The sequence below is a fragment of the Pseudophryne corroboree genome, chromosome 5, assembly GCF_028390025.1.
Source record: "Pseudophryne corroboree isolate aPseCor3 chromosome 5, aPseCor3.hap2, whole genome shotgun sequence".
Taxonomy (NCBI): domain Eukaryota; kingdom Metazoa; phylum Chordata; class Amphibia; order Anura; family Myobatrachidae; genus Pseudophryne; species Pseudophryne corroboree.
In genome coordinates, this window is record NC_086448.1 from 743,411,395 (window position 1) to 743,428,147 (window position 16,753).

At 46.2% G+C, this 16,753-nt stretch overlaps 1 long non-coding RNA gene across 1 annotated transcript in view; it reads left to right on the plus strand.

Annotated features, from left to right (window-relative positions):
- The window catches only part of LOC134929409 (uncharacterized), a 136,395-nt gene extending 119,857 nt beyond the window's left edge, over nt 1-16,538 (plus strand). Inside the window, exons 2-4 of the long non-coding RNA XR_010178547.1 lie at nt 6,716-6,790; nt 6,864-7,075; nt 14,617-16,538. This is a non-coding gene — a long non-coding RNA (uncharacterized LOC134929409). The remainder of the gene's footprint in view (nt 1-6,715; nt 6,791-6,863; nt 7,076-14,616) is intronic.
- The last annotated feature ends 215 nt before the right edge of the window (nt 16,539-16,753 follow it).

Consider the following 16,753-nt stretch of genomic DNA (forward strand, 5'->3'; position numbering starts at 1 on the left):
CACTCCGTCTTAGCTCCTCCTTCAATTTATCCAGCTGCTTCTGCAAAAGTCTGATGAGGGGAATGACCTGACTCAAGCTGGCAGTGTCTGAACTGACTTCACGTGTGGCAAGTTCGAAGGGTTGGAGAACCTTGCACAAGATGGAAATCATTCTCCACTGCACTTGAGTCAGGTGCATTAGCCCTCCTTTGCCTATATCGTAGGTGGATGTATAGGCTTGAATGGCCTTTTGCTGCTCCTCCATCCTCTGAAGCATATAGTGTTGAATTCCACCTCGTTACCACCTCTTGCTTCAGTTGATGGCGGGGAAGGTTCAGGAATGTTTGCTGGCGCTCCAGTCTTCGGCACGCAGTGGCAGAATGCCGAAAGTGGGCCGAAATTTTTGGGGCCACCGACAGAATCTCCTGCACACCCCTCTCATTTCTCAAAAAATTCTGCACCACCAAATTAATTGTATGTGCAAAACATGGGACATGCTGGAATTTGCCCAGATGTAATGCACGCACAATATTGGTGGTGTTGTCCGATATCCCAAATCCCCAGGAGAGTCCAGCAGGGGTAAGCCATTCAGTGAAGATGTTCCTCAGTTTCCGTAAGAGGTTGTCAGCTGTGTGCCTCTTATGGAAAGCAGTGATACATAGCGTAGACTGCCTAGGAACGAGTTGGCATTTGCAAGATGCTGCTACTGGTGCCGCTGCGGCGAGCCATACATCTACCCAGTGGGCTGTTACAGTCATATAGTCTTAAGTCTGCCCTGTTCCACTTGTCCACATGTCCGTGATTAAGTGGACACTGAATACATCCGCATTTTGTAGGACACTGGTGACTCTTTTTCTGACGTCTGTGTACATTCTCGGTATCGCCTGCCTAGAAAAGTGGAACCTAGATGGGATTTGGTAACATTTTCAATTTGAATATCAGGAACTTGACTGTGGGTTCTCCTTCCAGCACTTGCAGGGGGCGTGCAAATGGTGGAAGGAGCCACCTCTTCTTGTCCAGTGTTGGGAAGGTCAGGCATCGCAACCGCCGACACACTTGGACTCTCCTTGGGGATTTGTGATACCATCTCAGAGCACACAGTTATTTTCTGTGCACTGTATTTTATACGTCCAAATCACTGGAATTAAATGGCAAAATCTCGGTATCGCCTGCCTAGTGAAGTGGAATCTAGATGGGATTTGGTACCGGGGACACAATATCTCCATCAATTGTCTAAATCCCACTGCACTAATGGCGGATACCGGACGCATGTCTAACACCAACATAAGTGTCAAGGCCTCAGTTATGAGGGCTTCCATCGTCATGTGAAGCTGAACCACTAGCCATGAACATAGGCCAGGGCCTCAGCCGTTCCTTGCCACTCCGTGTCGTAAATGGCATATTGGCAAGTTTACGTTTCTCCTCAGATGATTTAAATTTCTTTTTTTGGTTCTTTTTACTGAACTTAGGCTTTTTGGATTTTACACACCCTCTACTATCACATTGGGCATTGGCCTTGGCAGACGACATTGATGGCATTTCATTTTCATTGTCTATGTCATGGCTAGTGGCAGCAGCTTCAGCACTAGGAGGAAGAGGTTCTTCTTGATCTTTCCCTATTTTCTCCTTAAAATTTTTGTTCTCCATTATTTTTGTGAGTTATATGAGACAATGGGGGTCATTCCGACCCGATCACACGCTGCACTTCTTCGCAGCCGTGCGATTGGGTCGGAAACTGTGCATGCGCCGGCGCCGCACTGCGCCGGCGCATAGCAGTCATCATTGCCTAGCGATCACCTCTGAGACAGAGGCGGTCGCTAGGCGGGAGGGGGCTGAACAGTGGCGTTTCGCCACCATTTAGGGGGAGCGGTCCGGCCAACGCAGGCATGGCCGGACCGTTCGGGGGCGGGTCGCGGCGGCTGCATGACGTGTCACGCAGCCGCTGCGGCCAGCAGGAGCGACGAGTAACTCCCGGCCAGCCGCAGGAGCTGCGCTGGCCGGGAGTTACTCCTCAAATACAAAGGCATCGCCTCTGTGCGATGCTTTTGTATTTGTGCAGGGGGGCCGGCACTGACATGCGGGGTGGACTAGCCCTGTGCTGGGCGTCCCCCCGCATGTCTGAGTTAAAGATCGTAGCTGTGTTAACTTAAACTCGGAATGACCCCCCATATGCGTCACAGGAATGACTGGAATTACTGATGACACAGGACACTACCACTGGTCTGATGCAGCCCAACAGGTTGTTATAATTGTTATACTGCAGCAGTAGACATATAGCAGCAGCGTATATTGTCCCTGGAATTACTGATGAAACAGGACACTACCACTGGTCTGATGCAGCCCAACAGGTTGTTAGAATTGTTATACTGCAGCAGTAGACATATAGCAGCAGCGTATATCGTCACTGGAATTACTGATGAAACAGGACACTAGCACTGGTCTGATGCAGCCCAACAGGTTGTTATAATTGTTATACTGCAGCAGTGGACATATAGCAGCAGCGTATATCGTTTCTGGAATTACTGATGACACAGGACACTACCACTGGTCTGATGCAGCCCAACAGGTTGTTATAATTGTTATACTGCAGCAGTGGACATATAGCAGCAGCATATATCGTCACTGGAATTACTGATGACACAGGACACTACCACTGGTCTGCACAACACAGCACCACTTTATACAACTACACTGGATATATGGCAGCAGAGAACACCAACACTGTGAATGGCTGGACTGATACAGCACAATACACTGGCTACACTGGACTGGTCTGCACAACACAGAACCACTTTACAGCTACACTGGATATATGGCAGCAGAGAACACCAACACTGTGACTGCCTGGACTGATGCAGCACAATACACTGAGTGACTACACTGGACTGGACTGAGCAGCACAACACTTGCCACCCCACTTTCCCGCCCCAACACACAGACACTGAACACTGAGGACACATCCTCTCTATACACTCTCCGAGACTGGAGTGAAAATGGCGGGGACGCGCGGCTCCTTATATGGAATCCAAATCCCGCGAGAATCTGGCGGCGGGATGATGGCGTTTAGCCACGTTCAGGTTTCCGAGTCAAGAGGGAAAATCCGAGCCTGGCCCGGATCCAGACTCAGAAGGCAAAGTCCGGTAGGGTTCGGTTCTCTGAGAACCGAACCCGCTCATCTCTAGTTTTAATATTATCCATAGCTTAGCACATATGGTGAAATCAAATTGACTGAGATACTAATTAAGTAGAAAAATGTAAATTATGTGCATTAGTATGATTTAACTTGCTGTAGTACGTTTGGGAAGAAACTATTTATGTGGATAATTGTTGCCCAGCTATCCCTTGTGTCTGTTTGAAGCTTTCAGTTCCCTATTAAATTATATTAGGGAGAAAAGAGGGAGGAAGTCAGTAATCGACTATATGGATGACTTTCTGTTCATGGGCCCACAAGCAACGCATTGTACAGCTGTGACGTGCAGTGAGGTCAATAGCTGGGGAGGCACCCATGAGAAGGCTATGAATGCTGAAAGCCTGTCTCACCGCTTACTCATTGTAACTCTCCCCTCACTACACTAAGCTACATTGTCCATTAAGTCTCTTACCTGCATTTCTGTGTCTTCTTATGTAACTTATGTAAGGTGCCAGTTGGTATTATAAAGTTAATAAAAACAAAAGTAAGTTTAAGGTGGATGACTTTGTAAATAGAATGTGAGAGAAAACAATAAGTTCTATAGTGAAAGTACAGGAACATGGATAGTTGGCCTGTAGAGGAATGTAAGTTAATGTAGGGATGGAAGCTATCACAGATAAGGCATTCATTCCTCATGTTCCTTCACAGCACTATCCTTACTTCCCGTGCTCCTGTGGGTTTATTTACTAATATTCGTGTTTGAGTCGATTTGTGTTGAGTTTTATCTCGAATTTTGTCAGACACATTTTCATGCAACTTTTTGAAACCATGGCCCTCATTCCGAGTTGATCGGTCGCAAGGCGAATTTAGCAGAGTTACACACGCTAAGCCGCCGCCTACTGGGAGTGAATCTTAGCTTCTTAAAATTGCGACCGATGTATTCGCAATAATGCGATTACTAACTACTTAGCAGTTTCAGAGTAGCTCCAGACTTACTCTGCCTGTGCGATCAGTTCAGTGCTTGTCGTTCCTGGTTGACGTCACAAACACACCCAGCGTTCGCCCAGGCACTCCCACCGTTTCTCCGGCCACTCCTGCGTTTTTTCCGGAAACGGTAGCGTTTTCAGCCACACGCCCCTGAAACGCAGTGTTTCCGCCCAGTAACACCCATTTCCTGTCAATCACATTACGATCGCCGGAGCGAAGAAAAAGCCGTGAGTAAAAATACTTTCTTCATAGTAAAGTTACTTGGCGCAGTCGCAGTGCGAACATTGCGCATGCGTACTAAGCGGATTTTCACTGCGATGCGATGAAAAATACCGAGCGAACAACTCGGAATGAGGGCCCATGTACGCTAATTTACTATGCTGTTGTTTTCGTATTTTCCAATGGCAATGTTTTCGTGGTTTTTTTTTTCCGGCCGCAAATCACTTGTTTGGTCGGGATTGTGTGTTTTTTCCACGGATTGTGACTATTTTAAACGCGGCAGGGTTTTTTTCCAACTACGGCCGCATTTCCACTTTTACTGTTGATTTTGTCCTTCCGTTCGTGATTGGTTGTGTTTCCGATGTAGGAGTGTCTGTGCGCAACCATATAAATACGCCCCAAACCGTCCGCACCTCATGGGTTTAGTTAGTGGTGAGGAGAGAGGTTGTGCTGTGGAGTTTGGTGAGTAGTTTGGTTTTTGAGGAGTTTTTTAGGCGAGTTCTGAGTGTTTTATTGTGTTTGAAAGTAGTCTTGTCATTCTTGTAGTCTTGTTTTTTTTGGTTTTGTCTAAATTTTTGTCCTTGTTTTTTTTTTGAGTCTCTTGTCAGTGTTTGTTTGTGTGTTGTGTATTGTGAAGTGGTAGTGGAGGAGTGTGTTGTTTGTATTTTATTTTTTTCTGTGTTTATTGTTGTTTGTCCAAATTATGTCTGACTCTGAGGTGGGTGAGGTGAGTGAGGTGGGGAAGGTGAATGAGGTAGAGGAGGTGAGTGAGGTGGAGGAGGTAAGTGAGAGGGAGGCGGTTAGTGAGGTGGAGGAGGTGGGTGAGGTTGGTGCTGCAGCCTCTAGTGACAGTGAAGCAGCTCTGCAGCCACGCACCACTACTAAGACTGGCCTCAATGTCAAGTTTAGTTATGCTGAGAATGTGGCTTTGGTGCGTGAGCTGATGAAATATCAGCGTTACCTATTTGGGCCTGAGTCCGCAAAGGTGACATCAAGAAAGAAGACGGTGTTATGGGCTAATGTTGTTGCTGCTGTAAATAGTGAGGCCGTGGTCAAGCGGACCGAGGACACATGCCGCAAATGGTACTATGATATCAAGTGCTGTGTGAAGTCCAAAATGGCCAAGCAGGCGAAGTCTGCTTGTCAGCCCAGTGGGGGTCAGCCCTTCATTGTACGAGGAACCCATGCGGAGCTTAATACCTCCTGAAGTTGCGGCAGCAACACATGTTCGTAATTCTGATCATCCCAGCCAGGATGGTGAGCTTGGTTTTTCTTAATCACATACTGTGTTTTGTTTGGGGTTAACTTTTGGTTTGTTTAATGTGTGTCGTGTGGCCTAGGGTGTTACTTGCTGCTTGGACTACATGGCACCAAAACCATTGGCATTGTTGATGGATAACACAAAAGCAAATGTAGCACATAACAGTATTGTATGTGGAATGACACTTAAAATGTGTATCTATTTTTGGAGTGTTAATTTGGGTTTGTGGGCGACCTTTAATTTACAAACACCAAGCTTCCCCTTCATCACATTTATATCAGAATGCATTGTACTCTGTATTTTGGGTCAGTTTGCCCGGTGCAAGGTATCACACAGGGGTACATGTACAAAGCAGGGATAAAAGTGGAGAAGTGAGCCAGTGGAGAAGTTGCCAATGGCAACCAATCAGCATTGACGTAACATTTATAATTTGTATACTATAAAAGTATACAGAGCAGCTGATTGGTTGCCTTGGGCAACATCTCCACTGGCTCACTTCTCCACTTGTATCACTGCTTAGTACATGTCACCCACAGTGGTTCAGATGTAATAGGCTGGAGACGGCATAAGTAAATGAAAAAGCAGTGGGCAAGGTAATTAAAGCACCTTCTAATTAGGCCAAATAAACCCCACCATTTTGGTGATGTTGGCTGCTGTATTTCTCACCTTAGACAACACTGCTTTATCAGTGACTTATGTGTTTGGCAGGTTAATAAATGTCTTCAATGTGTTACTTACTTTTGTTGTTATGTTGGACTATTGTGTGTTTGTTGTGCCACATCACACAGGTTGACACAAATATTCTTTCTTATTAGTGAAACTTCCAATTTTAAACCATATGTGTATGTTTTGTAGTGTTGTTTTGTATAGTTGTAATGTAGGCCCATGTTTGTGTCCTCTCCATTTTGTCATGCGTTGCACTTTCCTCACTGCACATGGCCTATTGGCCAGTATTGTTTGGCTAATGGCTGTGAGTGTGGGGGCCACATCAGCTGTTTGTTAGATGACCCAATGATGTTTACATTACAACCACACAAACTAAAACATGTTTATTATCTTTATAATGATAATGTTACAAATGCTTAGCAACTGCATTGTACAATTTAAACTTTTCACTATTTTCTTTTTCGGTTGCACAGTGTTGAAAAAGTCCAAAACTGCCCGACCTCCAGTCAGTTCAACTACATCTGATGATGATGATGCTGCGGCAGCAGGTAAAGTGTCCAATGTTGTACATGTTATGTTTGTTAAGGAATGGTCCTACAATAATTGTTTATTTAACAATAGGTCACTCAACCCAAGGCACTGCGAGCAGAAGACACCCTCCTGAACCACACAAAAAGCCACCACATGTGGCACCCAAGGGACCAAGGTTGGATGTCCTGTCCAAATCACAGGTGCCTCCACCACAACGTAGAATTTCAATAGTGTCTTCAAAACCACCACGCCAAATTTTGGAACTCCACCAAGACGCCAAACACACTCCCCTCATCTGGATGGTGAGTAGGAATCTAAAAAAAATAAAAAAATGATTAGTCATATATAAATTAGAGATGAGCGGGTTCGGTTTCTCTGAATCCGAACCCGCCCGAACTTCATGGTTTTTTTCACGGGTCCGAGCAGACTCGGATCCTCCCGCCTTGCTCGGTTAACCCGAGCGCGCCCGAACGTCATCATGACGCTGTCGGATTCTCGCGAGACTCGGATTCTATATAAGGAGCCGCGCGTCGCCGCCATTTTCACACGTGCATTGAGATTGATAGTGAGAGGACGTGGCTGGCGTCCTCTCCATTTAGATTATAAGAGAGAGAGATTTACTGGAGCTTAGGACTAGGAGGAGTACTGTAGAAGTGTAGAGAGTGCAGAGAGTTTACTAGTGAGTGACCACCAGACAGTGCAGTTTATTTAATATATCCGTTCTCTGCCTGAAAAAAGCGATACACACAGTGACTCAGTCACATACCATATCTGTGTGCACTGCTCAGGCTCAGCCCAGTGTGCTGCATCATCTATATATATTATATATCTGTCTGACTGCTCAGCTCACACAGCTTATAATTGTGGGGGAGACTGGGGAGCACTGCAGTGCCAGTTATAGGTTATAGCAGGAGCCAGGAGTACATAATATTATATTAAAATTAAACAGTGCACACTTTTGCTGCAGGAGTGCCACTGCCAGTGTGACTGACCAGTGACCTGACCACACTGACCACCAGTATAGTTAGTAGTATACTTATATTGTGATTGCCTGAAAAAGTTAAACACTCGTCGTGTGACTTCACTTGTGTGTTGTTTTTTTTTTAATTCTATAAAAATAAAACTCATTCTGCTGACAGACAGTGTCCAGCAGGTCCGTCATTATATAATATATAATATATACCTGTCCGGCTGCAGTAGTGATATATATATTTTTTATATCATTTATCATCCAGTCGCAGCAGACACAGTACGGTAGTTCACGGCTGTGGCTACCTCTGTGTCTGCACTCGGCAGGCAGTCCGTCCATAATTGTATACCACCTAACCGTGGTTTTTTTTTCTTCTTTATACATACATACTACTACGACATCTCTTTATCAACCAGTCTATATTAGCAGCAGACACAGTACAGTACGGTAGTTCACGGCTGTGGCTACCTCTGTGTCTGCACTCGGCAGGCAGTCCGTCCATAATTGTATACCACCTAACCGTGGTTTTTTTTTCTTTCTTCTTTATACATACATAGTTACATAGACATCTCTTTATCAACCAGTCTATATTAGCAGCAGACACAGTACAGTACGGTAGTTCACGGCTGTGGCTACCTCTGTGTCTGCACTCGGCAGGCAGTCCGTCCATAATTGTATACCACCTAACCGTGGTTTTTTTTTCTTTCTTCTTTATACATACATAGTTACATAGACATCTCTTTATCAACCAGTCTATATTAGCAGCAGACACAGTACAGTACGGTAGTTCACGGCTGTGGCTACCTCTGTGTCTGCACTCGGCAGGCAGTCCGTCCATAATTGTATACCACCTAACCGTGTTTTTTTTTTCTTTCTTCTTTATACATACATAGTTACATAGACATCTCTTTATCAACCAGTCTATATTAGCAGCAGACACAGTACAGTACGGTAGTTCATGGCTGTGGCTACCTCTGTGTCTGCACTCGGCAGGCAGTCCGTCGTTAATTGTATACCACCTAACCGTGGTTTTTTTTTCTTTCTTCTTTATACATACATAGTTACATAGACATCTCTTTATCAACCAGTCTATATTAGCAGCAGACACAGTACAGTACGGTAGTTCACGGCTGTGGCTACCTCTGTGTCTGCACTCGGCAGGCAGTCCGTCCATAATTGTATACCACCTAACCGTGGTTTTTTTTTCTTTCTTCTTTATACATACATAGTTACATAGACATCTCTTTATCAACCAGTCTATATTAGCAGCAGACACAGTACAGTACGGTAGTTCACGGCTGTGGCTACCTCTGTGTCTGCACTCGGCAGGCAGTCCGTCCATAATTGTATACCACCTAACCGTGGTTTTTTTTTCTTTCTTCTTTATACATACATACTACTACGACATCTCTTTATCAACCAGTCTATATTATTAGCAGCAGACACAGTACAGTACGGTAGTTCACGGCTGTGGCTACCTCTGTGTCTGCACTCGGCAGGCAGTCCGTCCATAATTGTATACCACCTAACCGTGGTTTTTTTTTCTTTCTTCTTTATACATACATAGTTACATAGACATCTCTTTATCAACCAGTCTATATTAGCAGCAGACACAGTACAGTACGGTAGTTCACGGCTGTGGCTACCTCTGTGTCTGCACTCGGCAGGCAGTCCATAATTGTATACTAGTATCCATCTCCATTGTTTACCTGAGGTGCCTTTTAGTTGTGCCTATTAAAATATGGAGAACAAAAATGTTGAGGTTCCAAAATTAGGGAAAGATCAAGATCCACTTCCACCTCGTGCTGAAGCTGCTGCCACTAGTCATGGCCGAGACGATGAAATGCCAGCAACGTCGTCTGCCAAGGCCGATGCCCAATGTCATAGTACAGAGCATGTCAAATCCAAAACACCAAATATCAGAAAAAAAGGACTCCAAAACCTAAAATAAAATTGTCGGAGGAGAAGCGTAAACTTGCCAATATGCCATTTACGACACGGAGTGGCAAGGAACGGCTGAGGCCCTGGCCTATGTTCATGGCTAGTGGTTCAGCTTCACATGAGGATGGAAGCACTCAGCCTCTCGCTAGAAAAATGAAAAGACTCAAGCTGGCAAAAGCAGCACAGCAAAGAACTGTGCATTCTTCGAAATCCCAAATCCACAAGGAGAGTCCAATTGTGTCGGTTGCGATGCCTGACCTTCCCAACACTGGACGTGAAGAGCATGCGCCTTCCACCATTTGCACGCCCCCTGCAAGTGCTGGAAGGAGCACCCGCAGTCCAGTTCCTGATAGTCAGATTGAAGATGTCAGTGTTGAAGTACACCAGGATGAGGAGGATATGGGTGTTGCTGGCGCTGGGGAGGAAATTGACCAGGAGGATTCTGATGGTGAGGTGGTTTGTTTAAGTCAGGCACCCGGGGAGACACCTGTTGTCCGTGGGAGGAATATGGCCGTTGACATGCCAGGTGAAAATACCAAAAAAATCAGCTCTTCGGTGTGGAGGTATTTCACCAGAAATGCGGACAACAGGTGTCAACCCGTGTGTTCCCTTTGTCAAGCTGTAATAAGTAGGGGTAAGGACGTTAACCACCTCGGAACATCCTCCCTTATACGTCACCTGCAGCGCATTCATAATAAGTCAGTGACAAGTTCAAAAACTTTGGGTGACAGCGGAAGCAGTCCACTGACCAGTAAATCCCTTCCTCTTGTAACCAAGCTCACGCAAACCACCCCACCAACTCCCTCAGTGTCAATTTCCTCCTTCCCCAGGAATGCCAATAGTCCTGCAGGCCATGTCACTGGCAATTCTGACGATTCCTCTCCTGCCTGGGATTCCTCCGATGCATCCTTGCGTGTAACGCCTACTGCTGCTGGCGCTGCTGTTGTTGCTGCTGGGAGTCGATGGTCATCCCAGAGGGGAAGTCGTAAGCCCACTTGTACTACTTCCAGTAAGCAATTGACTGTTCAACAGTCCTTTGCGAGGAAGATGAAATATCACAGCAGTCATCCTGCTGCAAAGCGGATAACTGAGGCCTTGACAACTATGTTGGTGTTAGACGTGCGTCCGGTATCCGCCGTTAGTTCACAGGGAACTAGACAATTTATTGAGGCAGTGTGCCCCCGTTACCAAATACCATCTAGGTTCCACTTCTCTAGGCAGGCGATACCGAGAATGTACACGGACGTCAGAAAAAGACTCACCAGTGTCCTAAAAAATGCAGTTGTACCCAATGTCCACTTAACCACGGACATGTGGACAAGTGGAGCAGGGCAGGGTCAGGACTATATGACTGTGACAGCCCACTGGGTAGATGTATGGACTCCCGCCGCAAGAACAGCAGCGGCGGCACCAGTAGCAGCATCTCGCAAATGCCAACTCTTTCCTAGGCAGGCTACGCTTTGTATCACCGCTTTCCAGAATACGCACACAGCTGAAAACCTCTTACGGCAACTGAGGAAGATCATCGCGGAATGGCTTACCCCAATTGGACTCTCCTGTGGATTTGTGGCATCGGACAACGCCAGCAATATTGTGTGTGCATTAAATATGGGCAAATTCCAGCACGTCCCATGTTTTGCACATACCTTGAATTTGGTGGTGCAGAATTTTTTAAAAAACGACAGGGGCGTGCAAGAGATGCTGTCGGTGGCCAGAAGAATTGCGGGACACTTTCGGCGTACAGGCACCACGTACAGAAGACTGGAGCACCACCAAAAACTACTGAACCTGCCCTGCCATCATCTGAAGCAAGAAGTGGTAACGAGGTGGAATTCAACCCTCTATATGCTTCAGAGGTTGGAGGAGCAGCAAAAGGCCATTCAAGCCTATACAATTGAGCACGATATAGTAGGTGGAATGCACCTGTCTCAAGCGCAGTGGAGAATGATTTCAACGTTGTGCAAGGTTCTGATGCCCTTTGAACTCGCCACACGTGAAGTCAGTTCAGACACTGCCAGCCTGAGTCAGGTCATTCCCCTCATCAGGCTTTTGCAGAAGAAGCTGGAGACATTGAAGGAGGAGCTAACACGGAGCGATTCCGCTAGGCATGTGGGACTTGTGGATGGAGCCCTTAATTCGCTTAACAAGGATTCACGGGTGGTCAATCTGTTGAAATCAGAGCACTACATTTTGGCCACCGTGCTCGATCCTAGATTTAAAGCCTACCTTGGATCTCTCTTTCCGGCAGACACAAGTCTGCTGGGGTTGAAAGACCTGCTGGTGACAAAATTGTCAAGTCAAGCGGAACGCGACCTGTCAACATCTCCTCCTTCACATTCTCCCGCAACTGGGGGTGCGAGGAAAAGGCTCAGAATTCCGAGCCCACCCGCTGGCGGTGATGCAGGGCAGTCTGGAGCGACTGCTGATGCTGACATCTGGTCCGGACTGAAGGACCTGACAACGATTACGGACATGTCGTCTACTGTCACTGCATATGATTCTCTCAACATTGATAGAATGGTGGAGGATTATATGAGTGACCGCATCCAAGTAGGCACGTCACACAGTCCGTACTTATACTGGCAGGAAAAAGAGGCAATTTGGAGGCCCTTGCACAAACTGGCTTTATTCTACCTAAGTTGCCCTCCCACAAGTGTGTACTCCGAAAGAGTGTTTAGTGCCGCCGCTCACCTTGTCAGCAATCGGCGTACGAGGTTACATCCAGAAAATGTGGAGAAGATGATGTTCATTAAAATGAATTATAATCAATTCCTCCGCGGAGACATTGACCAGCAGCAATTGCCTCCACAAAGTACACAGGGAGCTGAGATGGTGGATTCCAGTGGGGACGAATTGGTAATCTGTGAGGAGGGGGATGTACACGGTGATATATCGGAGGGTGATGATGAGGTGGACATCTTGCCTCTGTAGAGCCAGTTTGTGCAAGGAGAGATTAATTGCTTCTTTTTTGGGGGGGGTCCAAACCAACCCGTCATATCAGTCACAGTCGTGTGGCAGACTCTGTCACTGAAATGATGGGTTGGTTAAAGTGTGCATGTCCTGTTTTGTTTATACAACATAAGGGTGGGTGGGAGGGCCCAAGGACAATTCCATCTTGCACCTCTTTTTCTTTGCATCATGTGCTGATTGGGGAGGGTTTTTTGGAAGGGACATCCTGCGTGACACTGCAGTGCCACTCCTAAATGGGCCCGGTGTTTGTGTCGGCCACTAGGGTCGCTAATCTTACTCACACAGTCAGCTACCTCATTGCGCCTCTTTTTTTCTTTGCGTCATGTGCTGTTTGGGGAGGGTTTTTTGGAAGGGACATCCTGCGTGACACTGCAGTGCCACTCCTAGATGGGCCCGGTGTTTGTGTCGGCCACTAGGGTCGCTAATCTTACTCACACAGCTACCTCATTGCGCCTCTTTTTTTCTTTGCGTCATGTGCTGTTTGGGGAGGGTTTTTTGGAAGGGACATCCTGCGTGACACTGCAGTGCCACTCCTAGATGGGCCCGGTGTTTGTGTCGGCCACTAGGGTCGCTAATCTTACTCACACAGCTACCTCATTGCGCCTCTTTTTTTCTTTGCGTCATGTGCTGTTTGGGGAGGGTTTTTTGGAAGGGCCATCCTGCGTGACACTGCAGTGCCACTCCTAGATGGGCCCGGTGTTTGTGTCGGCCACTAGGGTCGCTAATCTTACTCACACAGCTACCTCATTGCGCCTCTTTTTTTCTTTGCGTCATGTGCTGTTTGGGGAGGGTTTTTTGGAAGGGACATCCTGCATGACACTGCAGTGCCACTCCTAGATGGGCCCGGTGTTTGTGTCGGCCACTAGGGTCGCTTATCTTACTCACACAGCGACCTCGGTGCAAATTTTAGGACTAAAAATAATATTGTGAGGTGTGAGGTATTCAGAATAGACTGAAAATGAGTGTAAATTATGGTTTTTGAGGTTAATAATACTTTGGGATCAAAATGACCCCCAAATTCTATGATTTAAGCTGTTTTTTAGTGTTTTTTGAAAAAAACACCCGAATCCAAAACACACCCGAATCCGACAAAAAAAATTCGGTGAGGTTTTGCCAAAACGCGTTCGAACCCAAAACACGGCCGCGGAACCGAACCCAAAACCAAAACACAAAACCCGAAAAATTTCAGGCGCTCATCTCTAATATAAATGCACCATTTTTTTTACATTTATAAACTAGAGACACACCACACACAACAATACGTACAGAAGAACACCAACCACAAAATGTCCACAAAGTGGAATGTAGATTCCGCCTCCAATCAAAATATGTGTGTCCACTTCAGCCAAACAGTAGTATATTGTCTGGAAGATGCTGCAACAGAAACAGATGGGGCAGTTTGACAAGGAGTAAGGCTGTAAACATTGTTGTGTGTTGATGCTTTTGCCTACATTGTTTACAACATGCAAAAGTATATAGATGCTTGACTTGCTCACACTAAAAGACTAAAGGGTACATTTACTAAACAATGATAAGAGCGGAGAAGTGAGCCAGTGAAGAAGTTGGCCCATCAACCAATCAGCAGCTCTGTATAATTTTACAGTATGCAAATTATAGATGTTACTTCAGTGCTGATTGGTTGCCATGACCAACTATTCCACTGCCTCGCCTCTCCGCTCTTATCACTGCTTAGTAAATGTCCCCCTTAATTTGTAATTACAACTGCCACCTTTCTCGTGGAGTATGTAGGATATACCAAACAAATAATGTGCTTGCTCTTACATTTATGTACACAGCAAAGCAACAATGAGAGAGGCATGTGTAGCTTTTAAAGGCAGTAGTGATGTTGTTTCAATGCAGAATATGTACAATATGCATCCACATGTGTAGAGTGGACGTTGTTTGTCAAACATTTCAAACACATATATGGCAACCTAACCAAAAATGCATTGTTCTTTCCAGAATCAACTAACCAGCCAAGCAGCCCTCCGACACACCAGCAAGACAGTGACATGGATGAGACATTTGTTTTACAACTTCAGCCAATCAATGAAGCAAACACACCCCCAGCACCTGTGAGTACACCTCCTCCGCAACACACACCACCACCACAACAGAGCTCAACAACACCAGTAGCACAAGGGCCTGATCAAGTGTTTTGGGACAATTGGGCTACACAGCAGGCCACTAATCAGGATTTCCTGTGTATACAGACACAAATTTTCTCGAGCCTGCCTAATCACCTCAAAAGAATAAGCCGCAATATCAGCAGACAAAATGTACCCCCCACGCAAATGGCAAACACCATGGAAATAATGCGGGCAGACATGACACATGTAATGGGCAACTTACAATGCCTAATGGATGAACATCACAGACAACAGCAAAGCTACCTAAACATTTTAGAAACAAATCAAATGCTCATTGAATCAATATCCCAGATCATGGAGAATCACACTGCAGCAACATGTGAACTCAATGCCACCCTCACTAACCTCAATGAAACACTCAGTTCCCAGCAGCAACACCAACAAAGCACCAGTTCTGGTACGACAACTCCACTTGTATAGCCAATGGCCTTACCACCAAGGCGCTCCACCAGAACACGCCCACCCGACAGTGGTAAAGGCAAAGCAGCATCCAAGCCGCCGCCCCCAGAAAAATAAACAACAGATGTAGTGGTTTCTGTGTGCAGAAAAGAAAACAATGATTTAATAAGTGTATTATGGACACTATAGATTCTCCTGTTAGCAGCTTTCAAATTTATACCAAATCATTAATTTTCCGTAAATTAAGTTTACAAGTGCAGTTGCTCTTCACACTGCTATTTGCCAGTCTTTGAAAATGTTTTGGCCAGTGAAATGTTATCTGTGCTACACATTGTGAGTTGCATGCATTAATGAGCCAACAGTCTTTGATTATCTAAAAATTATTACCAGATTCTAATCACTCTCATATATAGCAGCCAGTCTACTCCACAGGCATGCACATTCTGAGGTGTATGCATTAATGAGCCAGTGGCGTAACTTCATCCCAGTTACACGGAGGCAAGAAAAATTTGTGTTCCCCCACCATCCCACCCCAAGCAAGTTTAAATCTGGCTTATGGTTAGAGAGAAAAAGAGAGAGAGGGGGTAGAGACAGAGAGGGTGTCAGGGATAGAGAGCATGAGACGGGGGAGCAAGAGAGAGAGCGTATCAGAGAGAGAAAGAGAATGTTAGGGAGCGTGAGAGACAGAGGGAGGGTAGCAAGAGAGAGAAGGTGAGGTGGATCAAGTGGTAGAGTGAGAGAGGGTATTAGGGAGTGACAGAGAGAGAGAGAGAGGGGGAAGCGAGAGAGAGAGGGAGAGAGAGTGTCAGGGAGAGAGAGAGGATCAATAGAAAGATAGAGAGAGGCAAAAGAGAGTGGAGACTCAGCGAGAGAAGTAAGAGAGAGAAGGAGAGGAAGAGCGAGTGTCAGAGAGGGAGAGAGGAGCAAGAGAGTGGAGTGTGTCAGAGAGAGAGGGAGCTAAAGGACATGTGTCAGAGAGAGTGGAGCAAGAGAGTGGAGAGTGTCAGAGAGAGGATTTGCAAGAGAGAGTGCAGAGTGTCAAAGATAGGGGGACAAGAGAGAGTGTGTCAGAAAGATTGAGAGGAGCAAGGTAGTGGAGGGTGTCAGAGAGGGAAGGCAAGACAGAGTGTGTCAGAGAAAGAGTGGAGAGTTTCAGAGAGGGGGGGAGAGCGAGTATGCCAGAGAGAAAGAGAGGTGGGAGCCAGTGTATGTGACAGTAAGAGAGAGGGGGGGCAAGTGTATGTGACAGTAAGAGAGAGAGTAGGGAGCACATGTGACAGCAGGAGAGAGGAAGGCTAGTGTATGTGACAGTAAGAGAGAGAGGAGGGAGTGTAAGTGACCGCAATAGAGAGAGGGGGGAGCGAGTGTATGTGACAGTAAAAGAGAGGGGGGGGGGAGTGTATGTGACAGTAAGAGAGAGAGGGGGGGCGAGCGGGAGAGACAGTATCTGTGCAGGTCTTTAATGGGGGTGGTCTCTTTACTGCATTAGGACACGCCCCCTTTCCCTGTTCACCATCTACATGTGGCTCTACATTGCTTTCTGTCTGCCG